Source organism: Strongylocentrotus purpuratus, unplaced genomic scaffold, assembly GCF_000002235.5.
Source record: "Strongylocentrotus purpuratus isolate Spur 01 unplaced genomic scaffold, Spur_5.0 spur5_scaffold_7, whole genome shotgun sequence".
Classification (NCBI taxonomy): Eukaryota; Metazoa; Echinodermata; class Echinoidea; order Camarodonta; family Strongylocentrotidae; genus Strongylocentrotus; species Strongylocentrotus purpuratus.
This window is the reverse complement of record NW_022145613.1, coordinates 28,326,750-28,353,257: the sequence shown is the minus strand read 5'-3', so window position 1 is coordinate 28,353,257 and position 26,508 is coordinate 28,326,750. Positions and strand designations below refer to the sequence as shown.

At 37.4% G+C, this 26,508-nt stretch overlaps 1 long non-coding RNA gene across 1 annotated transcript in view; it reads left to right on the top strand.

The window, feature by feature from the left end:
• The first annotated feature begins 923 nt into the window (after positions 1-923).
• LOC115920037 overlaps positions 924-26,508 on the top strand; it is a 44,147-nt gene continuing 18,562 nt past the window's right edge. Inside the window, exons 1-2 of the long non-coding RNA XR_004062135.1 lie at positions 924-1,080; positions 24,219-24,264. This is a non-coding gene — a long non-coding RNA (uncharacterized LOC115920037). The remainder of the gene's footprint in view (positions 1,081-24,218; positions 24,265-26,508) is intronic.

The window sequence follows — 26,508 nt, the reverse complement described above, 5'->3', positions numbered from 1 at the left end:
CAAGGGGGAGTTTAAACCCCCTAAACCCCCCCCCCCCCCCCCGTAGATCCGCGCCTGTTTAATCTTGTGGTTATCTTGTGGTTTCCAAACCACAAGACAACCACAAAATACTTGTAAGATTTTCTTTTTTTCCCGTCTGAATTGGCTTTCACCGTGTGAATGCGGCTAATAACAATAAACACAATTACAATAATGATGAGGATTATTATTATCATCATCATAATTATTATTATTATTAATATTATAATTGTTATCATTATTATTATTACTATTATTATCATCATTATGACTTATTAAGTAAGCAAATATCATTCCCCAAAACCTGGGGGGGGGGGGGGATGATTGTACATGCCACCCCCCCCCCCCCCACCTTGTGAGGTGGGGGGGGGATGCATCCCCCTCATCCCCCCCGTTGTCTACGCCCCTGCATCTGAGGCATGACCCCTATCCGGACAAAAATTGATGAAGGGGCGTGGTAGCCCGACGCTTGCAGCCCAAGAGCCACCAGTAACAAACAATATCTTATAGTATTCTTTTTCTGAACGCTTTAACTTTTATGTGACTGTTGTTCGTGCTCTATCTGCCTACACCTGTATCTATCTATCTACCTGTCTATCCATCTTTCTTATACAGTATATATAGTTATAGATCCATTACGTCTTTTTAAAACTTCAAATAACAGTGATAATAATAAATTATCAAAAATTCAAAATTAATGTTTTCAAGAGGAGAGCTAGAGAGAGGGGAAAGATTGTTCAGTGCTTGAACGTAGATGGCCATTTTTCTCATTCTAAGCGCAGCCCATGCACGACCTAGCTATCGTAGCTGAGAGCTGCCCCAAAGTCGCGGGTACAGCTCTAGCTAGCTAGCTGCATATATGTACAACACACGTACAAAGCGTGCGTGCATATACTGACCATTAGCTAGATCGGGAATGGGCGGACAAGAGTGAGAGTTACTGAGCTTATATCCCAGCAAAATCCTGCTAAAAGAACGCTGCGATTCACCAAAATATTTACAAATAACCAGAGAAAACCAAGCATTTATCATCTTGCAGCTGTATCAATTAATTATCTAGAGGTAAGTGAGAAATATATCGCCATTACTCGCTTTCTTTTCCAATGAATCGTCAGTGTAGTTCCACATATTGATTTTGATGTTATGAAAGTCGTTGAGCGAGTGTGATCCCATTTTATTGTCAAGGATAGGGGCGCTAGTTCAGAAGTCTATCCAAACTTTGACCCGTAACTCCGGCGTGGAGGTACCCTACTAAGACATACCCCAAATGAAGTAAATATTGATTAAATGTCCAAGTAAAGGTCATGTTTTAAAAGTCAATATGTTTGTTACCTGTTTCGTGTAATTTTCTTATCTTTTCCGGAGTAGAGTCTATCTAGATCTATTTTTCCCTAAAAATAAAATCAAAGACTTAGATCTAGATCTTTCTCACAGGATTCCCAGCAAACTGCAACACTATACAATTGCATACCGTACCGACGGTGGGGTGCGGGTGCGCGAGCGCGTGTGTTCAGTTAACTAGCGACAGCGACCGTAAACTAAGATTAGGGTGTCTGATCGCGCACCCGATGTTGTGTGCTAAAATTCTTCCCATAGAGATTACACGCATCCCTATGCAGCCTACGTGCATTGCGCGACCATGCAAAAAAAGTCAATTTTTTTTTTTCAAATCGAGATTCAAACCTTTATCTGTTGTGATCCTGAAGGTGATAATCAATGAATGAGGTGTCATATGAAAGAGCAGGTGAATTCCAATATTTCCAAAGAGGCGTAGCCCCCGAAATTTTAAAAATATCTTGGTCAAAACAGCAATTTAAACATTGTGTCCTGGCTAACTCTGAGGTTTGCCACTTTTGAGATATGACGCCCCGATCGATAAGTAGTCCCAGTCCTAAGGAACAATTCTATGTGATTATATTTTCGCTAGCCCCCAGGGATCACAACTGATAACAGTTTAAAAATACCCTTCTCGCTATTTGGTGGATCAGCTAATTAGGGGGCGTGCGCTCCGCTCAGTCCAAACCATGGTTACATCGCGTAACATCTCCGCGCACGAACGAAACCCCAAATTCAATTACACATTATAGTGACTGAAATTATGGTTGGCAATTCCCTCGATAAACCCGGAAGTGAATACACGTTATAGTCAATGGCAATATCGCGGAGACATCTCCGCGATATTGCCATCGACTATAACGTGCATTCACTTCCGGGTTTATTGTGCGACGAACGCCAACCATACTAGTCAATGGCACATGTCGCGGAGACAGCGTAGCTCAAGCTGCAAGTCGCGGATTGGCTTAGCAGCATGCGTACGATATGCATATGCTTGCATATCGCGCGATACAGCTGTTTGGCTAAATTTAGCAAAACAACATCACTCTGCGTGGACGTCTTTTTCGTCGATTTTGACCAAAATGATATGAATATACCAGCGTTTTGGAGGGGCTGTAACTTTTGATAGAAACATCGGTGAGACTTGAAATTTGAAATGTATTATTCTGATAACATTTTTTATTCAAATATCAAACAAAAATGGTGAAAAACGATCCCAAATTGAAAATTGAAAAATCGTTCAGACACCCTACTAAGATTACAGTTGCTAACTTAACACACGCGCGCGCCCCCAGCCGACTGTTGGGACTCTGCAGGTTTTGGGTTTTGGGTTTTGGGTTTTGGGCTGGCGATGCAAAATATGGATTTCTCGAAGAAAAAGAAAAAAACACGGACCAAAAAAAATAGGTCTAGACTAATCATAATTTTCTTGTAGAACATTTTTTTTTGTATAAACTGATAGTGATACCAAATTCATCAATATTCGTATAAAATTTACAGTAAGTTTACTGGTACCTAAAAATGATCGTAACTTAGCAAATCTTTAACGATTTTGAAGCTAGTACTGTATCACAGGCAGATTTGGTATCCTATATACATGTACTGCATATACATGTACCTCTACCACAATGAAATGCGAAATTGCCTAATATGGATACGGAAAAAATAGACTTAGTGCAGACTTCGTCCGGATGCGCAGTAGCTCTGTAACAGTCCCTGCTTTTAGCGATGCAATGGCATGAACTTGTATCTAGATCTACCAGTAGATTTTATTTCAAAAATAAGTTATGAAGTTTAATTTTGTCTTCATGTCAACAAGCAACACAAAGTTGTCGGTAAGATGTGTGGAGTTATTCTAGAAATGTTGTGCTCCACTGCTCCTGTATAATTGTACATTATTTAAACTGGTATAGTCATTGTTGTGGTCCCATATGTACGAATACGTGCTGATTTGACGGCGGATTTTGACTGTTGTTGCGCATACATGTAGACCGTACCCAGACTTTTTGATTCTTTTCCAAAAATACTGCGGCCTTTACGCCGGCAATTACGGTATTATAATTTCATTGCAATTGAGGTGAATGTTAATCGTCACGAAGCAATGAATTGGCTCTTTATACCATTCCAGACATTTAAGGGATCGTTTAACAATGTTAAATCTGAGATACACGGCCCTACGTGTTACTGGTCTGTGATACAACGAAAAAAATACACGGTGGCGACGGGCGATTCGCCCCCTAAACCTCTGAAATCGCCACGGTAAAAATCAAGACGAGGGCGAAAAAAAATCAATATAACTTGAAAAATCGCCCCCGCCATAAATTGATATTCCCTATGAATTTATAAACCAATTTATTGATGTGTCTGAGTGAAATCTCCGTTCCAACTACCAACTCCAAAACTAGAAACTTCCATCAACATTTTAAAAGTTTTGTGAGTTGCAGCGGATCGGCGGTCGTACCTACTGTAGCTAGATCTACAGCGGTATCCGCCTGCCTGCGCCAAAGCTCCCGGCGGCCGGACAGGCCACTGGCCCCGATGTAGTTTCGTGCACAGCATGAATGCATACGCAGTTCGCACACGTTCACAATACACAGAAACGTACTAGCTCAGCTCCAGCGCGCGCCCGCACGCTCCTTGTATGAAGCAAATGAGTATTTGCGAGTGACGAGAGCTTAACTGCTAGCGACGAAATTGGTACGTAATTTGTTTATTTAGTCTTTTTTCTGGCCCTAATTTTTATCATGGACAATGCAATCCCATTAATAAAAATGTTATTCCGTCTAAAATTGTGTTATTTATAAGTTAAAACCATTAAATGCGAGTATATTTTTACTGTTGTCCCACATACCGATATATTTGTAATAACGAAACGTGCAAAATCAATGCCGGATTTTTTCCTGTAAAATCGGTATAAAGCAAGTTTCGTACACAGAAATTGAATTTTGTTATAAAAAAACCGTAAATAAATATATAAAGGATGTTCCTACTCCTCAGAATCTTTCTTACAACTGTTTAATTGAATTAAATTATTTATATACGATCGATGCCAGGCCAATTGTCATGAGTGATGATTGATGACATCAATTTCTGTCTATCAAATGAAACTAGCTTTGGCTTGGCCTTTAGAATTAGAGTCTATAAAAAAAAAAAATAAGGCCATGATTTTGCATGTTTCGGCATAACAAATAGACCCTACATCGGTATGCGGGACAACAGTAAAAATATTTACTCACATTTAATGGTTATAAATGGTCTAAATAACACAATTTTAAAGGGAGTTGGTCTACATTTTTTTTTAATGGGATTGCATTGTCCATGATAATTAAATTTGGGACAGAAAAAAAGACTAAATAACATATTACCTACCAATTTGGCTGCTAGTAGTATGATGGCTAAGGAAAAACACAACTTATTGTTACAGCTTACAATATGGCTTTAAGGAAGTAGCCCTTGGTTTTTTTTAGGCAATGGGGAAAAGTAGCCCCCATAAAAAAATTAATTCCTAGCCCGCGTGTCAGTGATAATATTTTCTTAGGATATGAAAAACGAACAGTTAAACAAAACGCTCCTTTTGACAAGTTTTAGTTACATGTATATGTAAATCATAAAGCCACACGTTTAACACAAAGTGAATAAATCGTGGGTATCTGAATGTCTGCAATACTCTACATGACATATGTACGCTACAATTGTATCTATATTTGCCTTTGCTTGGAATTTAATTAGGTAAAACCGCGTTTTAAAAAAATACAACCTTTAAAAAAAAAAGCCCCCCTGAGCTCCAAAATAGCCACCGCAAAATAATTAAGGGGGGCTATTTTTTTAAGGGAAAATCTGAAAAGAGCCCTCGTAAAAAAAAAAGTAATTTTTTGGTTGCTGTGATATGGTGTAATATTGAAGCCGTAAAAAAAATCGCGCTTCAAAATGATCAACAAGTGCCTCAAAAAAGTAAAAATGACCGGTTTTACCATACTCGTTGTCCCCAATAGACTGTAGTGTTATGAAAACCGTCCCGTGAACGGTTTTCAAAATTTGTAATTTCAATCATAAATATCTTGATAATCAGACAGGCGATCGGCTTGTAAAAGTCGTGGAGTTCCTGACTGACATAAAGATTTATAATTATCATAGCAGCATGAGCTAAATCCCGGATTTTGTTTCAGAATCTGAGACAAAGTTACCGGATCCCTTTAAGTGTTGAGCCTGTCTTATGTCTTATTTTCATGGAAAAACGGTTGGGAAAATTCAAAAATGGTTTGGAGAATTTATTGTTAGAAGGTGTTGCACAGTGACGCCTTCAAAGAAAATCATAAATATCTTTGCGGTTTGAGAATTTTTAGGATTTTTTGCATGTTAGAGGGTATTAAGTACAATAGAAGGACTATGATGAGTAACATTTCATACAAAATTATGCAGTTTTTCCACCAACCTTTATCGATGTTACAGAGTCTATGAAAAGAGGCAAAACATGCGAGCCGCCATCTTGGATTATAAATAATGACAATGGAAAAAAATGTGTGCCTACATTATAATCCAAGATACCGGTAGTCCAAAACTTAAAATTTTTCGGCATTAAAAAAAAAAGAAAGGTGGGCATGAAACATCCGTAAATTAGCCTGATAATCGGCCAAATAGCAGTCCAGGGCATTTCACGGACAAGCATTATTTTGCGTGGGATATTCTTTCAAGCTAATATAAGCACAAGGATAATATTGCCAGTCATGTGTACATATATGTAAGTATTAGTACTAGTATTACTGCCAGTTACATGTAGCTCAAGCTTAAAGTGTCAATTTCTCCTGATCTCAATTAAACAGGCTATTTACAAATTTCTGGCCTTGTGGCTATGAATATACCCCCACCGCATTCAGAATACCAGAGATCATTGTTTTGGTATTATTCTTTATCTACATGTAGTAAGATCGTTGTATAAAGAAAAGTTGCATAGTGAAACGTATCTGTAGATCTACATGTATGTAAATATGTTTGGGCATCGTTTTGAACTAAAAGTCAATAAAGAATCAGGGTCCTGCTCTCGTCTGAACGTTGTATCGTAACTTGAAGGGTCGTAATGTGAGTCTGTACTGATAGTCAGCCAGCTGTTGAGTCAATTAACCTCTTCAAAATGAGTTTCCTTTTATATGGCGTTTTCTTTATATATATATATATATATATTTAGTGTGTACAGTACCTACGCATCCTTTGTTGTACCTAATTCTTTATAGAATGTTTCTTTAATGGAGTTTTTTTTATTTAGTAAGTTTTGTCTAGTCTGAACAGGCTAGAAGAGAAAGTACACTTTAATAGGAGGAGACGAAACATTGTGATAACCTAATGACTGGATAGTAGCAGGTGCATAGCCCTCCTCTGGCTCCTCGGTCCAGTTCAATCAATACAATTGTACCTTGCATCTCTATTCAGAAATGAGGACTGGCACCAATATTATTGTTACCATCGTGATTGCCTCCTGAAGATGGCAAATCACATTAAAGCTCAAAGTGCAGATAGCATCATGTAACCAAAGAGTATCATGCATTTTAATTAGGCCATGTAAAAACATATACATTGTACATGTTTAATGTCCCCGTCTGCTTCCTTTTTGGGGCCGCCTCCTTCTTTTTTTTTTAAGAAAAAAAAGAAGAAAAACACTGCCAAAATTCGATCTATTTCTGTTTGTTTTTTAAAAAAAAAAAATTCCCGGCAGCCATCTTGAAAAATAGCCCGACTGTGGGGGAAAATGTACCGAGCGGCCATTTTGAAGGAAAACAAAAAGGCCTCCTCCTTCCTATTTTTCAAAAAGGCAGGACGCTAAACATGTTTTTGTTTTTTATTTGGCTTTAGATGTTAACTGCAATTAGTTTAGATGTTTACTCCAGATTTCTTTTTTAATTAATTTTAAAAGTATTATTTTCCATGCTAGTATAATGTATGAACATAAATAATGGCTCTGCTGCTGTGCTTTACTCCATATTACACTTGGAAGTTACAGCAATAATTGTTTTCCATCTTAACCCAAGTGAGCAAACTTTCTTTAAATTGCTGAATTCTCACCGTACATGTAGGTTCACGTTCAAAACTCAAAATTCAGAGGCATCTACTGTATAGGTTAATAGCATCGTTGTATTTTGTCTCACCCAAATGGTCGAGGTAAATTTTCTCTTCTCATGTATTTTTCTGTTCTTGGGGAGGATCGGGATAGAGAGTCCCCTGAAGCATATCTTTAATCTTACAATATATCGCTGTTTGCCTAGCATTTCAGTCCAAGGCTATGCGATGGACTCAGATGTAAATAGCCAGAATATTACTGCAAACATGTCAGCATTCATGGCTCAATTGCCAGAACTTTCTGAATTCATAACATCCTGAAAAATCCAGCCCCTCCTCCAACTACATGTAGTCTGCAGAAAGAGACTCTATTTTGATACTCAAACCCTATCTTAAAGGTACTACATGTATGTCCCATTTGCAGCCAACATCAAATTCTGTAGAAGATGTCCTGTGGTCTCGAGGTTTGCATTGTGTGATTCTGTAAGGACAGAGCTTTACTACCTTTAGCAGAGGATCACAGATCCTGAAATATTGCTTGGAGTTTGTGTGGAGAATGGATTCTCTTGTGAAGTGAAGGATTCTTTCACACCATTTTCAGCAACAGACCCACTTACAAAACTGGAATAATTCACCAATGTTTTGAGAGCAAGGATTTACACCCCAAACTCCGGCAGAGTTTAGACCAGAGTTTTAAAAAAAAACACCCCAGAGGAGGGGTTTCTTATTCAGATATTTTCGTAGTGTTTGTGGGTATTTGACTAGCAACTTCCGACACAACTCCAGAATGAGACTGAGAGAAACCACTGCGTTTTTTGCTTGCACTGTGAATGCCTCTGGTGTGGAGCATGGGTTCTTCGGGGAATGATCCTTTCACAAAATTTTTCCATCAATAGGTCGATTTAACCCAGTCAAGCATGGCCCCTGTGGGAACACAGTGGTGTTAGGAAGAGATGAGCAGATTTCAACAAGTGCACTCCAGCGTATGGATTATTCTACTTAAAATGAAAACGAACACATCTTTCAGGATTTCTCTATTTACTTGTATGGGATGCAGAAGTCGAGGAACCTTTTTGGGATGTGCAATTAAACGACGATATTTCTTTTTGAAATCAAATTGATTGTAATGCACCATAATCCAAGCATTACAGGTACACGAAAGGTGGAAACAAATATTCACATAATTATTAAGTATTAATTGATTAATGAGAATGATCAGATCACATTCTTTCCCAGGTACGCACAATCAACGAATCCAATTACATTTAATAGAATCAATATCATCCAACCAATTTAGAGCCATAATTCACCTAAAGCTAATAAATCAAACAGCAAGGTTTAGAGATAAGCCATAATCGTGCCTAATGCTGGTGATTACCTCGTACCTGACAGGCTATTTGAGAGGTCAATTGCTCAGAGTCGGTAATATTGATAGTCATCTACATGTGTACGTGTAATGTGATAAGGGTTACTCTGTAGCATTTTACATACATGTAGGGGTGATTTGCAAAAGAAACTGTTTAATTTGAGCTGCTTATTTTGAAGTACAAGTACTGTACATGTGATAAGAAAAATCTTGGTTCTTACATTTAGATGGATTTGGTTCATTTGGACCTGGGAGATGTGAGCTTTAGCGAATTACATTACTATTTAAACAAAATATACAAGTATTTATATACATGTATATTTTCATGTACGGTAGGCCTACTTGAAACCACATCTAAATTGTGTTACCATGGATATTGTAGTTTAATGTTTTACTGATATGACCATGTAAAGTTAGGCCTGTATTAACTCACAATACTTTTCTACCCAAAAAGGATGCTACATGTACATGTATATTGTAGCCCTGACAGACGAGTAAGTTACTGTAATAACTACTAAATAGTATCTTGATATGCTTGTAATCATTGTTAATTACTTAAATCATGCAAGGCTGTTAGTGTCAGATACATGTATAGTTAGGCCTTTATATTATAAATGTTGGTTTGCTGTATTCTGTGAATAGTTGATTATTCATTGTATTTCTAATAAGAAATCAAGATAGCCTTTAAAACAAACTCTATGACTGATGATATATTGATGTGACACTCACAGACTAAATTGCATTAATATTTATTGAAGTATATTTTGTATTTGTCTACAGCTGTCAAAGCCAATTTCATGGTGGACATTTTGATCATAGCAGGTGAAGAGGAAAAAAAAAGCAAATTACTTCAAAATAGATTGACTTGATGACTAAGAATAAGATGTGAAAATCTCCTAAAGCGCATTCTGGCCTGCAAGGGGCATTGAGCAAGGGAAAGGAGAGAGAGAGAGACTTGGGAAAGAGGGGGGGGGGGGGGGGGGGGGAGGGGGGGAGGGGGGATCACAAGAGAGATGACAAGTAAGAACTAGAGACAGTTTAAAACCAGAAAACTTTTGAATTTGATTTGGATGTTATTTTTGTTAATTTTACAGTGGACAACATTAACTTATAGGAAAAAAATGTAGTGAGTAAGATGAGAGGGAGAAAGAGAAAGAGACTCATATTGAGAGATTGCAGACCAAGATGATTCTAACACTAGACTAATAGGGTTCTCATTAATTACATTTTAGCTTTTGAGTCTGGACTACAATGTATTTAAGACTTCATCCAGATTTAATCCTTTTCTAACCATAGCATATGAAACGAACGAAAGAGATAAACAGTACACTGTATGTACAGTAGGCAACTATTGTATAAAATGAAGAAAGAAGATGAGAGAAAGAGAGAGAGAGAAAGAGAGAGAGAAAGAGAGAAAGCTTGAGGCTATGAGGGGCCCCAGATGAGTTGTCCTAGATTTAACCTCTTTAAAGCTTAAAAGATGCGGTAAATTAATTTAGCGATGGCTCACTGTTCCTTGCGAGATATTGACATTTCAACCAGATGGTGAACTATCTATATTTGTTAATAGACACCGGTAATGAATCCCAGTTCCAGTCTTTCGTATTTGTATGCGATATTTGACAGTGATCCTCGGCCAAAAGGTGTGTTGTGCATTCATACATGTACATGTAGATGTAATTTAATTTCCAATGTCCTTTTACAAAATCATGGTACGGTTTGTCGGTACAGGGGCACATTTAATTCATTTATTTTTACTTATCCATTTTGATTTTTTGTTTGTTTATTTGTTTGTGTATTTTATTTCATTTTTGATTTGTGTGTTTGTTTGTTTGCTTGTTTATTGGTTTTTGTAATTCAACAGGGCAAATGTACATGTACAATAAGGCCTTCTTTCAACACCCACAAAATGAGAGTTCATTGTCGTCAAATGTACAAGCTTCCCTCCTTTTAAAAGTTTGGGTCATTCAAACAAGATGTTGAATTGAAAGCCTGCAAGACTACCTTAAAGTTAATTTGTTAAGCACAGGCATGAGTTTCACCATGAAAGCAGATGTTTGATTATAGTGCTTAAAAGGTCAATGGTTGGTGTTATACGTAATGCACATTGATGTGTATGTAATGTAGGCTACTTGGATCTTGTACTAAATGATGCAATGCATCCATGTAGATCACAGTACTTTTTCAGTTGTGTATAAATACTATAAAAGGTGATCAGTTTCCTACAACATACATGATGATGATGATGATAATGGCTTCTTGTATAGAGCCGGTGTCTGTCTCTGATGTACGCTCATGGCACTTGCTCTACAATGTCTCACAAATGAAATTATAACCCCCCCCCCCCCCAAACAAAACAAAAAACAAAAAAACACAACAACAACAACGACAAAAACAAAACAAAACACACCAACCACAAATTATGGAAAGGGTCTGCAACATTCTTTGACGTTAAAGATATACATGTAACTCAAAACACTTTTCCAGTTTTGGTCCTATTCATTTTGGTGGATCCAACCATTTTGATCCATGATTTACTGTAAAATATTTTACTTCCTTTAGTTATAAAGCAAATTTGAGTTGAGGATCTACCGGTACCATTTTTGGTTTGATGCAGTATTGTATACCGGTTCAGCTTCAAACTGAGTCGGGTAAAGCTTGGTTGAACTATCTGCTGCATTATGTCCCTCATCAAAGTTGCATGGAGTAATTGAGGCGTGAAATTTGTTCCGCTTCTCCTCGCTCTCCTCTCTCGCCCCTTTGGACTGATTTAAATTGGATCCTTCGGAGCAAGTTTTTTTGGAAGCCTAATTTTCCGGTGGTTCAACTTTTCAAAAGAGATTAAGTACTGTTTGAAGTTTTTTTTTTCTCATTATTTTTGGCCATTTATGTAAACATGTGTTTGACTTCTTCCTTGTGTTGACCTACAATGTATAGTCACTTACCTTTGATAGAATCCCCTTCCTCCTAAAATGACACTGGTTTCACATTTCTGGAACATGTTTATAAATTTCAGGACATACATGTACTGTACATAGAAACTGGGAGCAAAATTATTATTTTTTAAATTACAGTAGAAAAATAATAAGATTTGTGGTTGTTCCAGGAAATCAAAATCACTTGTGAAGAAGCCATTTCATTGCAAATATTGTATAATACTAATGTGTTTTTCTTCTTCTTCTTTTTTTGTTGATCCTGTTTTGAATTGTTTTTACCCCATACATGTACATGTAACATTTCAAACCGTTTGTTACATTGCATGGCTCACATGGGCTTGTGCCTGTAACCAATAGAGAGAGAGAGAGAGTGCAAGTATTATGGTGGGGGGGGGGGGGGGGGGGGAGGGGGAGCAGTGGTTATTGCAGCGTAAAGGCATTTAAACATTCAAGTCTGATTTAACTGCCTCATTTAAGTTCATGTTCAAATACGATTGATAGTGCACAATACACATGTCATCCCACCTTGAAATATTTTACTATTTTAATGCTGTGAATCATCATCACGCCAATGTAGACCTGTACATGAATGAGCAGACTCGCATTTACACAGTATGCCTGTGAAATGGAGACACAGTTCCTAATTTTCAATGGTTGATCAAAGTTGGAATGAGTTATTCAAGCATGTTTCTGTGACAGATGCTCGCACTAGTGCTAGCTCCCACCATAAAGCACTCAAAGACTGAGATTAGTTGGCTGAACGGTTTCTGATAGCCTGTTCGGACTGGAGAACATTTATACTAAACTCATAAAAAGAAATGTCGTACAAAGAATTATCGTATCGCAAAAGGGAAGTACTGTACATGTACACACTGGATAATAAGATTGTAAAAGAAACGTTGTGTAGATTAGAACAGTTTTCAAGAGGTTAGTTGATATGACAGCTGACCAATCATCAGTGTGCAGTCATGCTAAGGCCCGCCCAGTTACGTTGTACATGTATATCAGGAAATAATTTTCCTCAAATATTTTGATTAGCAATTTTAGCTGATGGATAAATATTTCAAATGAAATTCTGTACATTTCTATGGAAGAAAACTGCTACACAAACAATATTTTGTATAGCAGTCATGCAAAAATGCATAGCAAATTGCGATGCGATACCAGGAAAATTATTCCCTGTATATGGTTTTGGTACTACATAACATTTTGGACCCTGATTCGTACCAATTTTCTATCGAAATCGATGAACGCATATCTATGTACAACATTTATAATGTTTAAGATGTTTCGATAGTTCAAACTAGAACTGTTTACAGTGAATAACTGAGTACCGTATGAGGTTTTCATACATATATATATACAATGAATTATTTGGTTGCCTGAACAGGGATGTACAGTAAGAGCCTGAGTTTAGATGGATGAACATTTTCTGAGGCCCATCTCTTAGTGTCTCTGACTTGATAGAGTGATTCATAGGAGGCCACAAGGTGAACGCTGAAGAATTTACTTTTCTCTCTTGCTCGAAGAGCTTCTCGTTATTTGTCCATTTACTCTGTAGGCATAAAAAGGTTCACATTCATCTTCTTCGACACATGTACATATATAACCCCCCCCCCCCCCAAGAACGTGGCTTTTTCAACTATAGTTTCATGCCCAGAAGTATGCATTTATTTAGCCATTTCTTATTGCCTCTTTTCTGATTTTTACCACTTAAAATTCATGTCACAATTAAAAAATTGAAATACTGAGCGTTTCCTTTCCTTTTCATTCCATTGTACCGGTAAGTAAAAGACCTCAATAGACTATTTTATTATTTAATTGTTGATAATTCCCCATCATCTCTCTATCATGTTGTTAAAGGGATCGTTTAACAATGTTAATTCTGAGATGCAAGGCACTACGTGTTATCAGTGTCTGTGATTAAATATTGAAGCCCAAAACAAAATCGCGCTTCAAAATGATCAAGAAATGCCTCAACAAAGTAAAAATCTTTGAGTGACCGGTTTTACCATACCCAATAGACTGTAGTGTTATGAAAACCGTAAGGCAAACGCAAAATTCGGTTTCGATTTCCAATCATAAATATCTTGATAATCAGACAGGCGATCGGCTCTTAAAAGTCATGGTTCCTGACTGACCTAAAGGTTTATAATTATCATTGCAGCATGAGCTAAATCCATGATTTGTTTCAGAATCTGAGACAAAGTTACCGGATCCCTTTCAGAAAATTGAGTTTTGCCAATTTTAGAGATTTGATGTTTGGATGGTCATAAATTTCAGGATTTATGTTTACTTTGGATGATTCAGCAGTCCTTTGGGACTACAACTTTCTCTCCCTTGGAGACTGAACAGGCTCTTTGGTCCCACACATGGCTTTCTGTGTTGGAAGTGAATGACTACCCCAAGGTGTGTTGTTGACCTTCATCATTGATCATGGCTAGGGTGCAAGGCCATGTGTCAAACATGTAGGCTTGGAGTTCAAGTCCTTGGGCTAACAGCAGGAGTGAGTTCAAAGAGGTGACTCTAAAAATGGCTCACTGAGATATTCCTGGAATTATGTGTTCAAGAGCATTTGTAAAGTAATATGGTGTACAATGTACTATGGTGGCCCTGAAGGGACATTGCGAATAGACTAAATCGTGAAAAATATGCGATAAAATTCACGATATCGTCAATTTTATCGCATATTTTTCACGAAGAAATTCACGAAATTGACGATATCGTGAACTTTATCGTGAACTTTTCACGATGAAATTGACGATATCGTGAATTTTATCGTGAAAAGTTCACGATATAAAGTTCACGATATCGTCAATTTTATTGTGTACTCTATCGTGTACTCTATCGTGTACTCTCCTGACGGGCGCTTCGTAAACAAAACCAGCCCTAGCTGGGGGAGACAGAGAGAAGGAAAAAAGGGAAAGGGAAAGAGAAGATAAAAGGAAAGAAAGAATAATAAGAAGAAAAAGAGGGAAACGGGGGGGGGGGGGGGGGGGGGGGGGGGGGCTCTTGCCTCCTCCTCACTCCCCCCCCCCCCCCTCCCGCCAAAAATAAATAAGGAGAGAGAGAAGGGAAAGGGAAAGGGAAAGAAAATATCAAAGGAAAAAAAGAAGAGGAAGAAGGAAAGAGGGAAACGGGGGAAGGGCGAAAGGCTCTTACCTCCCCCCCCCCCACCAAAAAAATAAATAAGAGAGAGAGAGTGAAGGGAAAGGGAAAGAAAGAAGAGGAATAAGAGGGAAACAGGGGAAGGGCGAAGGGCTCTTGCCTCCTCCCCCCCCCCCCGCCAAAAATAAATAAGAGAGAGAAGGGAAAGGGAAAGAAAATATAAAAGGAAAGAGGGAAACGGGGGAAGGGGAAGGGCTCTTGCCTCCTCCCCTCCCCACCCCCCGCCAAAAACATAAATAAGAGATAGAGAGAGAAGGAAAGGGAAAGAGAAGATAGAAGGAAAGAAAGAAGAGGAAGAAGAAGAAGAAAAGAGGGAAACGGGGGCGAAGGGCTCTTGCATCCCCCCGCCAAAAAATAAATAAGAGAGAGAGAGAGAGAGAAGGGAAAGGGAAAGAGAATAAAAAAGGAAGGAAGAAGAATAAGAAGAAAAGAGGGGCTCTTGCCTCCTCCCCCCCTCCCGCGCCAAAAAATAAATAGGAGAGAGAGATAGAGAGAAGGAAAGGGAAAGGGAAAGAAAATATAAAAGGAAAGAAAGAAGAGGAAAAAGAATAAGAAAAGAGGGAAACAGGGGCGAAGGGCTCTTGCCTCCTTTCTTTTCTTTCTTTTCCTTTCTTTCCTATTCTCCCTCTTTTTCGTTTTTCTCTTTCTTTCTTCTCTTTCCCTTTCCTTCTCTCTCTCTCTCTTATTTATTTTTTGGCGGGGGGGCGGGGGGACGAGGCAAAAGCCCTTTGCCCCCGTTTCCCTCTTTTCTTCTTCTTCCTCTTCTTTCTTTCCTTTTATCTTCTCTTTCCCTTTCCCTTTCCCTTCTCTCTCTCTCTCTGATTTATTTTTTGGCGGGGAGGGGGGGGGGGGGAGTGAGGAGGAGGCAAGAGCCCTTCGCCCCCCCTCTTTTCTTCTTATTCTTCTTCCTTTCTTTTTTATTCTCTTTCCCTTTCCCTTCTCTCTCTCTCTCTCTCTATTTATTTTTTGGGCGGGGGATGCAAGAGCCCTTCGCCCCCGTTTCCCTCTTTTCTTCTTCTTCTTCCTCTTCTTTCTTTCCTTTTATCTTCTCTTTCCCTTTCCCTTCTCTCTCTATCTCTTATTTATGTTTTTGGCGGGGGGTGGGAGGGAGGAGGCAAGAGCCCTTCGCCCTTCCCCCGTTTCCCTCTTTCCTTTTATATTTTCTTTCCCTTTCCCTTCTCTCTCTTATTATTTTTGGCGGGGGGGGGGGGGGGAGGAGGCAAGAGCCCTTCGCCCTTCCCCTGTTTCCCTCTTATTCCTCTTCTTTCTTTCCCTTTCCCTTCACTCTCTCTCTCTTATTTATTTTTTTGGGGGGGGGGGGGGGGGAGGTAAGAGCCTTTCGCCCTTCCCCGTTTCCCTCTTTCTTCTTCCTCTTCTTTTTTTCCTTTGATATTTTCTTTCCCTTTCCCTTTCCCTTCTCTCTCTCCTTATTTATTTTTTGGCGGGGGGGGGAGGGAGGAGGAGGCAAGAGCCCTTCGCACCCCCCCCCCCCCCCCCCCCCCCAGCCCCCCCCCCCCCCCCCCCCCCCCCCCCCCCCCCCCCCCCCGTTTCCCTCTTTTCTTCTTATTATTCTTTCTTTCCTTTTATCTTCTCTTTCCTTTCCCTTTTTTCCTTCTCTCTGTCTCCCCCAGCTAGGGCTGGTTTTGTTTACGAAGCGCCCGTCAGGAGAGTACACGATAGAGTACACGATAGAGTACACGATAAAATTGACGATATCGTGAACTTATATCGTGAACTTTTCACGATAAAATTCACGATATCGTCAATTTCATCGTGAAAAGTTCACGATAAAGTTCACGATATCGTCAATTTCGTGAATTTCTTCGTGAAAAATATGCGATAAAATTGACGATATCGTGAATTTTATCGCATATTTTTCACGATTTAGTCTATTCGCGATGTCCCTTCAGGGCCACCATAATGTACAGTACATACGGTACTGCAAATGAGCAAAATGTTTTGGACAAAATACAGAGTATTTTGTGTAGCTGGTTAGTCAATTTTGCTGTGTGTACTTCTTTGACATGTACAGTAACTGTGATTACATGTTGTTTCTCCTGAAGCATCATTTGTAGTCAAACTTTGTACAAGACAAGCTAAAGTGTGTGCAAAGAAGTGTTCTAGTGTCCCTGAAATAAGACACCAATTGTTATTCATTTCCGTTTTCAAGATGAGACAACTGCTTAGGTTCTTTTAAAAAGGAACCAATTACTAAAGAAAACATTAATGCAGCCCTACATGTACATGTATGTTGGTTGAAGACATACATGTATGTCATTCCTGATTAAATGTAAAAGGATTAGCAGAAATATTACAAACTTTACCAATATACATGTATATCAAGCATAATGAGAAATATGGTTTCATGTAAATTAAGGTAACCATTGAATATATCCCTTCTTCTCTTTGTGACCGAGAGACGAGATTGCTTGTTAAACGGGGATGACCCTATCAATTCTTTGTAAGTTTGTTTGTTGATTCATCCTAGAGCTCTGACAGGCAGGCTCTCAGTCTTGTGTCTTTAAAGTGGTTCATCTCTACAACACGACAAAGTGAAGGGGTTCCTCTCCAAAGCTAATTAAAGTTAACTTACATGTATATTGGGGGATGCTGCTTTCATATGTGTAACTTAGACTACATGTACATTGTACTTTAAAGTGGTTGCTTTAGTTTATATTGTTCTTACTAAACAGTGATAATTGCTACATGTACATGTATGTACTAATTCATACAAAAATAGCCATCTAACATGATTTTGCATAATAAGCATTCTCACATACATGTACTGCTGCAAGATGTGTGCACATGTACGAAAGATAAGCAACTTCAGTCATTCGTAACCAAAGTGAGATATTTTACCATGGAGTTAAAAAGAAATGTCTTTGTCTCTTTAATGGTGAAGATGGATAAAGCCTTGTTCAAATGCAGTTTTTTTTTAAAAATGATGTCAGTATAAAAGATACTTCATATTCTGTATACAGGCATAGGACATTTGGCTCTCACAGTGTCCATTCATTTACACTCGGAAAAAAAAATGTGTGATTAACTGCAGCATACTGAACGAGCCTTGTGGGTAAAAATGTACCATCAAACTATTACTTCCTTAAAGTGTAAGAGAACCCTTGTGAGCAAAGAAATCAGCAAATAGGTTGGTGCAGTGAATTAGAAGTAAATTCTTTTGAAATGTTGTGACCAAGATGCTTTAGACTGTCATCATGAAACATATCACGCATGTTATCCTGGGAGGGTGTTTGGAGGGGAGGGGGGGGGGGGTTCTTCTGTGGAGCATTGCATGATCAGTGACAACTCTCTAGCATTAGCTGATACGGATCACGGTGTCGCTGTCAGCTGTGGCTCTTTAAAAGGAAGGTCCTCAATGGGTAATTCTGGATACTTGCAGTTAATCAATAACATGTGATTAATCTGAGCTTCTTGTGCAAGATGCTCCAGTGACATGCATTGCTCTGTGGTCAATCTCCTACATGCACATGTACAAGTACACCTGTACGTCGCTGAATCTATTGCTCTGAAGCCACCACTACACCTTAAACCTAACCCTAACCTAACTGGATCACATGATAAATGAATTATTGATAATCCAGCAAATTAACTGCCTTTGAATTTGTTCCATTACTGTGTGTCTTTGAATCACAAAGGATCAAAATTTATTACTTAATAAAAAATTCCTGAAATAATAGTTTTAAAATGCCTTTTATGTGGTAGAACTATCAATCGCTGTTATGAATTTTAATGTTTTGCTTGCCTAAAAAAAGTGAAAAGCGCATCAAGTCTTTATGAGTCTATGTAGGCCTCTCTGCATCAGACCACAGTTGCAAAATAACCAACTATTTTTCAGGCCTGGGATATTTTCCCGAAGCTCGAAATTGTGTCTTCACCAGACCGATACGCTAATCACTAACTAGATTGGAAGGGTGCAAATTAGCCCTCTGTTTCCCAAATAGCGGGCTATTCTGGAAACCAGACCAAGATTTCTCTGGATATTTTCTCAGGATATTTTCTAGATCAAATAGCCTGCTAATTGCAACTGTGGGCTGATGAAGACGCAAATTAGCTTGCTAATTTGAGATCGAAATAGTTAAAATAGCAGGTTATTTTGCAACTTCAGTCTGATGAGGACAGGCCTTATGAGTAATTGTGAAAAATCCTAGTATGACACACCACTGTGAAATTTGAAAATGTACCTCTCACCTTGGTTAGGGCCCAATAGTTGGTGTATGAGAAGCGACAGATTCATTTTTATTTCCAAATTGCCCGGAGGACTGTCCTCATTTTAGAAAGCGAGGTACTTTATCTTTTATCTTCTCATCTTTCATATTCTTCCCTCTTTTTTGCCGCTCTCGTTAATGAGTACTTGCAGAGACATTGTATTGTGAGAGAAAATGTCTGGAAGCTATTTTGAATTGATGATCAAATATAGATGGGGAACAGTGGTGTATTTGGGGCTATGTGGAGTAATAGAATATAACAGACTTATAGTTGCATACAGTGAAAAACACAAACACAGGTAATCATGTATGGGACCGAAGATAAAAACTTGTAGCCATAACAAGTATTATTTCAAGTAATCACAGTAAACATTGGTGCCTGCATAGGGAGATTCACCCGTGAGGAAGCTTTCATTAGATTTTGCCATCAGAAATTCAGTTTCCACCTGAATTTCAGTTCTTTTTGAGAAGTTAATGATATCAAATTGGATAGATAAATTGCCACTTGCAGTTGCCAAAGAATTAAAATTTAGAATTGCTTTCCCGTGCCGTTTATTTTCTGATAAGTTTGACACACCATAAATGATACAGTCGCTTTGCCTTGGGCTCTTTGGATGAAACTAATGACAAGACAGTCATAACTCTGTCCGCAATTGACAGAAGCTGACAAAATATTTCCCCAGAGCTGACAAATAATAACTTCCTGAGATTGCTGAAAAATGTAATCTTTGTAACAATTTATTAGATTCATCCTAAATTACGCCGGCAGATATGAGGCTTCATACATTTGGAAATGTACTAGCTAATAACACAATAATTAAAAATCATGCAAACTTCCAAAGGAAATGATAGACAAGTTGCTCATAAAGTTCTATCATTTGAACTTTTAACATATATTATTCATCTTAGTCAGATTTTAAATTCTTTTTTTTTATAATGCAGTTTCTGACAACTGTATGAAGTGAGATGTGTGGTGTGCCTCTCTCTCACTACTTTCCCTTCATCCGTAACCTATTTTTAATGGCTGCCATTGACAGAGATGATTGCTACCAGCCAAAATTAGCTCAAGACAGACAGTGACAAACGGTCGTCGCCGTAGTGCTCTGATAGACAGGATTGTTTGAACTGCAGAGTACTTACGTCTCCATTTACATGTGGGACTACAACAAAACAAATAGGCTAGCGGATTGATCTGCTTTGGGGGTTCCCATTCATTTCCTATTGCAATATGTGGTTAATCCAAAAACATGCTTCTGCCTCTGATGAAAATGAAGAGTCTTTTAAGCCAATGACTAACATGGATGAAATGGCATAGAGTACCGAAGCTGTGATGTCATAAAAATCTATTTTTAGAATTTCTCAAATTTTTCTTCATTTCCGAAAGAGCATAAAAAATAATGTCCAAATGTCGAAAAACCAATTGAATATGTTAAGTATTGGCTGAGATATGACCATCTGAATGAATATGGGAACTCAGTGTTATATTATCTGGCTCATAATGGTTAGGAGCCAGAGCAAATAACACTGAGTTTCAATAGGACATAAATTCATTCACATGGTCATATCTCAGCCAATACTTAACATATTCGATTGGTTTTTCAACATTTGGACATTATATTTTATGCTCTTTCGGAAAATGAAGACAAATTTGAGAAATTCTAAAAATAGATTTTGATGACGTCACTCTTTACCACTCTATAGTCTCCTTTCAGATGGGAGAGAAATTTTAGTATGGTATGGTATGGTATTTATTCATCAACATATCGCAGCCAATGGCTGAATTGCATGCATGATTTACAGAGATTTTATTAAAAAATATTTTAAAAAAACATCATATTTACAGTTCGTTATTTAACAATAATTAAAAGACAAAAACCTCAATTAAACTCATAAAGGGAAGACAGAAATAAAGCAAATATGGAGCGGGGAGATAAGGAAAGAAGAAAAGGAATGTTGAGGGAGAGGGAGTGGAGAGAGAAGGGGAGAATAGAAGGGAGTGTGAGGGAGAGAGAGAGGGAGCGAGAGAGATAGAGAGAGAGTGAGAGAAGAACAAAGAGAGAGAGAGAGAGAGGAACACAAACACAGAGCTGGTATAATATAAAAAAAATTGAAAATGTAATTGAAAATGTAATTGAAAATAGTTATTTCATCCACATAAGTGGGAAGGAATTGATTTGTAAAAAGTTATTTTGAGGCAAGAGTAAATACATTTCCACAAACACAGAGCTGGTATAATATAAAACAAATTAAAAATGTAATTGAAAAGTTATTTTATCCAAGTTAATGGGAATGCACTTCAGAATGATTGATTTAAAGAAAAGAATTTTGAGGCAATATATAATATGTATATTTTTTTTTAGAATTTCTCAAATTTTTCTTCATTTTCCGAAAGAGCATAAAAAATAATGTCCAAATGTCAAAAAACCAATTGAATATGTTAAGTATTGGCTGAGATATGACCATCTGAATGAATATGGGAACTCAGTGTTATATTATCTGGCTCATAATGGTTAGGAGCCAGAGCAAATAACACTGAGTTCCAATAGGACATAAATTCATTCACATGGTCATATCTCAGCCAATACTTAACATATTCGATTGGTTTTTCAACATTTGGACATTATATTTTATGCTCTTTCGGAAAATGAAGGCCTGAACTTCAAAATTTGTCTTCATTTTCCGAAAGAGCATAAAATATAATGTCCAAATGTTGAAAAACCAATCGAATATGTTAAGTATTGGCTGAGATATGACCATGTGAATGAATTTATGTCCTATTGGAACTCAGTGTTATTTGCTCTGGCTCCTAACCATTATGAGCCAGATAATATAACACTGAGTTCCCATATTCATTCAGATGGTCATATCTCAGCCAATACTTAACATATTCAATTGGTTTTTCGACATTTGGACATTATTTTTATGCTCTTTCGGAAAATGAAGAAAAATTTGAGAAATTCTAAAAATAAATATACATATTAATATTATATATTGCCTCAAAATTCTTTTCTTTAAATCAATCATTCTGAAGTGCATTCCCATTAACTTGGATAAAATAACTTTTCAATTACATTTTTAATTTGTTTTATATTATACCAGCTCTGTGTTTGTGGAAATGTATTTACTCTTGCCTCAAAATAACTTTTTACAAATCAATTCCTTCCCACTTATGTGGATGAAATAACTATTTTCAATTACATTTTCAATTACATTTTCAATTTTTTTATATTATACCAGCTCTGTGTTTGTGTTCCTCTCTCTCTCTCTCTCTCTTGTTCTTCTCTCACTCTCTCTCTATCTCTCTCGCTCCCTCTCTCTCTCCCTCACACTCCCTTCTCTTCTCCCCTTCTCTCTCCATTCCCTCTCCCTCAACATTCCTTTTCTTCTTTCCTTACACTCCCTTCTCTTCTCCCCTTCTCTCTCCACTCCCTCTCCCTCAAGTGTACGTTCCCCAAAAAACCAAATTTATGTAATTCGATCCAAACCTACGTGTAGCTCTGTATACATGTATGATTCCTTTTCATAAATGATAATGACTTGCCTGGGGTTAGTACTAAAAGGAATCTCATGAAGTTTGCATTTTTCGTTCAGTGTTAAAGATGCTTATTTTCATACTCTCTGTAATTTTCATTATTAACACTACCCTGCTTTAATGGGTTTGTTGTAGAATTTTCAATGGTAACACCCCAAAATCATCTGTTTTATTTTATATAATCCCAAAGTACCCAAACTATATTACTTGCATTTGCCAAGAGAATTTCTTTATTCCACTATGTACAGGTACATTTAAATTGTGCACTACAAAAAGAAAAACTTTATTACAACATTAATTTATGACTTTCATTATTATTTTTCTACTTATTGTTGTAGTTGTGTTTTAATTTTTAAAACTATTATTATTATGTAAACAAAAAAATTCAGAATAATTTTGGGACATTTCCTTCCAAAAGTAAAGTGGCCTTATAAGTTCTCAAGATGTGTGTAAATAGCATGTTCTACAGACTACAAATGGGAACCAATTCAAAGCAGGACACCTTCCATCAGAGGGAAGTTCACATAAGTCCGGAAATCTCTTGACTTCCTGACCGTACTGTGAGATATTCCCCCATATTTTTACATACATGTCTATGTGAAAACGAAAATATCAAACTTCTTCAAACGGAGAATTTTTTGTTCCTTTCATAATGGGAAAGTCAGGGAAAGTTAGCTCAACACTCTTTCATGTAGGTGTACTGCATACTTACAAAACTGTACATACTCAAACTAAAATTTAACTAGGGAACTGTATTGAGTAATTAAAGCAATACTGTAGCACAAATGTGAAAGGATGAGTTTATACTGAATAATTTAAGTCCTTTCAAATTAAATCAAATCAAATCATTATTAACTATTAATATCATTATCAATATCAAAGATATGTATCAGTAATCATCAGTATCATCAAATCAGTTTAATCTAATCAAATCCAAATCATACCAAATGGATTGTTTGAACAGAATGATTCATAATATCTCCCACTCAAAATGCATGGGCCTTGACAGTCTTTCTAAGCTGCATGCATGTACTGTGTATTAAACCACAAATTGCGTAGTTCTAAGCAAGTTCAGGGATACTTGATCCTAAATTTCATTGACTTGGGGGGGGGGGGGGGGAGGGCTTATTCCTTCCTCAAAGCCACAGATAAAATAGTACATGTACAATAGGCATATACCTGTACGCTTGGAACGCACACCAAAAGATCCACATCTACCTGTTGTAGATATGACTTGTAGGCCTACATGTACATGTGTCAAAGAGTCTTTTTGAGTTCACTTTAGTCCATTAGATTGACTGCTGGCCTTGTCAGCCGTTGAATGACTCTGGTGATCGGTTTAGGAGGACTGCGTGAAGTTTTCAGGGGCGAGTCTTTGAAAATACCCTTCTCAATAGGACGAGTGAACAAAAAAAAAAAAAATCCCATTGGTGTTTTTGCAAGCCATAGAAATGCACATGCTTACTCGTTTCTGCTAAAAAGCATGGACTGATTTGTGTTTATCTTTTTGCAAAGTGGTGTTATCTTTGGATATTTTCATTTGGCACCAGTATGATTTACTGTGATCTTTGTTTTTATTGTAATTGCAGGAGAACGAGATTACATACTACATTTCCTTTGGCTTTTCCTGTTATGGTAAGTTTAATATATTTCCTTTTTCTCTGGCACATGTTTGCATGCTGTACCTTTTGATTACATACATTTTTACATAATACATGTACGTTTTTTTTAGAAGTATCTGTAAGAAATACAGAATGTTTTCTACAGGTCTTTTGTAATCTTAAGCTCTGCTATTTTTGGTCCTATGAGAAGGAGGGGGTCATATTTACATTGCAACCCAAAATCTTGATTTTTCTCACATTCCGTTGTTTTGCCGGCAAATACAACCCAAATAAAAAAAAATTGAAATATCCCCCTCTGGAGTGTGGTAATTTTAAAACGCTTGCCGGAGTTTCACCGATTTTGTTGCTGTATAAAAGAAGCCTTTGGTAAGATACCGGGTACTGATTTTTGTTCACGTGACTCTCCTTGCTTCCATGCTAACGCATGTGCACGACTCCCCCAAAAATCGGTATGAGCAAACTACAATGTTTTTTAGGTTTTTTTCTGTAAATTCCAGTAGTGTAAAATGGGAGACAAAAAAAAAATCAAAATGCTGTCTGGGATGAGTAAATGAGCATCTTGGTATCAGATCACTCTGATTTTCACCAAGGTCATACATTCCCTTACAACATTAATGCTCAAGGGTAAACAAAAAACCTACCTTGGAAAGTGCTGTTTGAAATTTGATTATGAAGCAGATTGGTTTTAGGGTTGAATAACTTGAACTTATTATCTTGTAGTCCAGACGTACATACAGTATACACATAGACACCAATCAACGTATTTACATTTTTTTGGCTGGCTATACCATGTTTAGGATTTTTATTTGAGTCATTGAGTGAATCATATTGATAAAGTAATTTGGAATTTAATATTTTTTGGGCAACCGAGTAGAACAGCTGAAAACAGAAAGTTATGGTGAACTGATTGTGTCTCACATTGCAAGACATACAACGCAGATACATAGATAGATTTGTGTAGATGTTGTTTTGTATATCGCCTTGAATATTAAAGTAAGTGCGCTTTATAAGTATTTTATTATTATTATTATAGCTAGATAGATAGATACATGTATATAAATTGAGAGATAAATAGTTACAGTAGATGGATAAATAATTAGGAGGCTATAATGTAGATCACTATGAAGGTACTTTTTGGAGTAGTTTTGTTGGAAATGTCACTGGGCTGGTAATGGCATAGGATCAAAAGGCAGTAAGGCTATTATGATAACCTGGTTGTAAAGTAGACCATTTCCCTTCTTATTTTATAGGAACTAAAATGTATGTGGAATTGTGGATGTCCTCCAGACCCAGTTAAAGGGAGTGTTGAATTCTGTGCTAATAAAAGAGAAACTAATTCTTTGTTGATAATGATATGAACAGAGAGAGTTCAGAATTAATTTACAAGTACAATTTGATGTATTAAAAGAAAAAAATGTATGTGTTAGTGAAGAACCCTGCCATACCAATAGAAAACAGTAATTATTATTTTTAATCTTTTTCTTTTGGATGGGGGAGGGGGGGGGGGACTGGAGCAAAATACATATTCATTCATTTCTTCATGGAATACTTAGTATATCACTCTATCTTATCTCAGAAAAATTATCCATGTCATCATTTTTATATGAATATGAAATAAATGCTGGCATCTTTTGAGAGGAAAAGGGACATTAAGTTTGAGTATCTCTTACATTACATGTAATTCCCTCTTGGCTCTCAGCAGATGACACGTTTATAATTCCATAGACCCATCATATATTGGATATGAAACAGTGTAGTGCTCAGTGTTTTTTTTTTTTTTTTTTTTTTTTTTTTTTTTTTTTGTTCATACAACGCAATTCCGCAGTAATATACTGCACTGCACTTATACACTCAATTCATGTTATCCAGTTGAAAATTTTTGTGAAATCTGTAGGACCTGCATTTTCGGGGTATTCTCTCTGATCAAAACCAGTCTTCAAATTGAGTGCTCTGACTCCGACTTCATCATTTCATAAAGTTGTAGTTGGAGACTGCTGTCTCTCTCTGGTAATCTGAAAGGATATCCTGCCTGATTGAATGAATCTGATCATAACATTCACATGTTTACGACTTGTGACATTCAGATGTAAACAGATTGCTTCATACGACAGGAATGTTTTTCAGTTTGTGTATGATTCAATGAGGATTAAAGAGAAACAGAGAGAGAGAGAGAGAGAGTGAAAGGGGGATGGGAGGGAGGGGGAGGAAGCGAGGGGAGGGCCGAGGAGGAGGAGGGTGGGAGAGAGAGAAAGGGGGA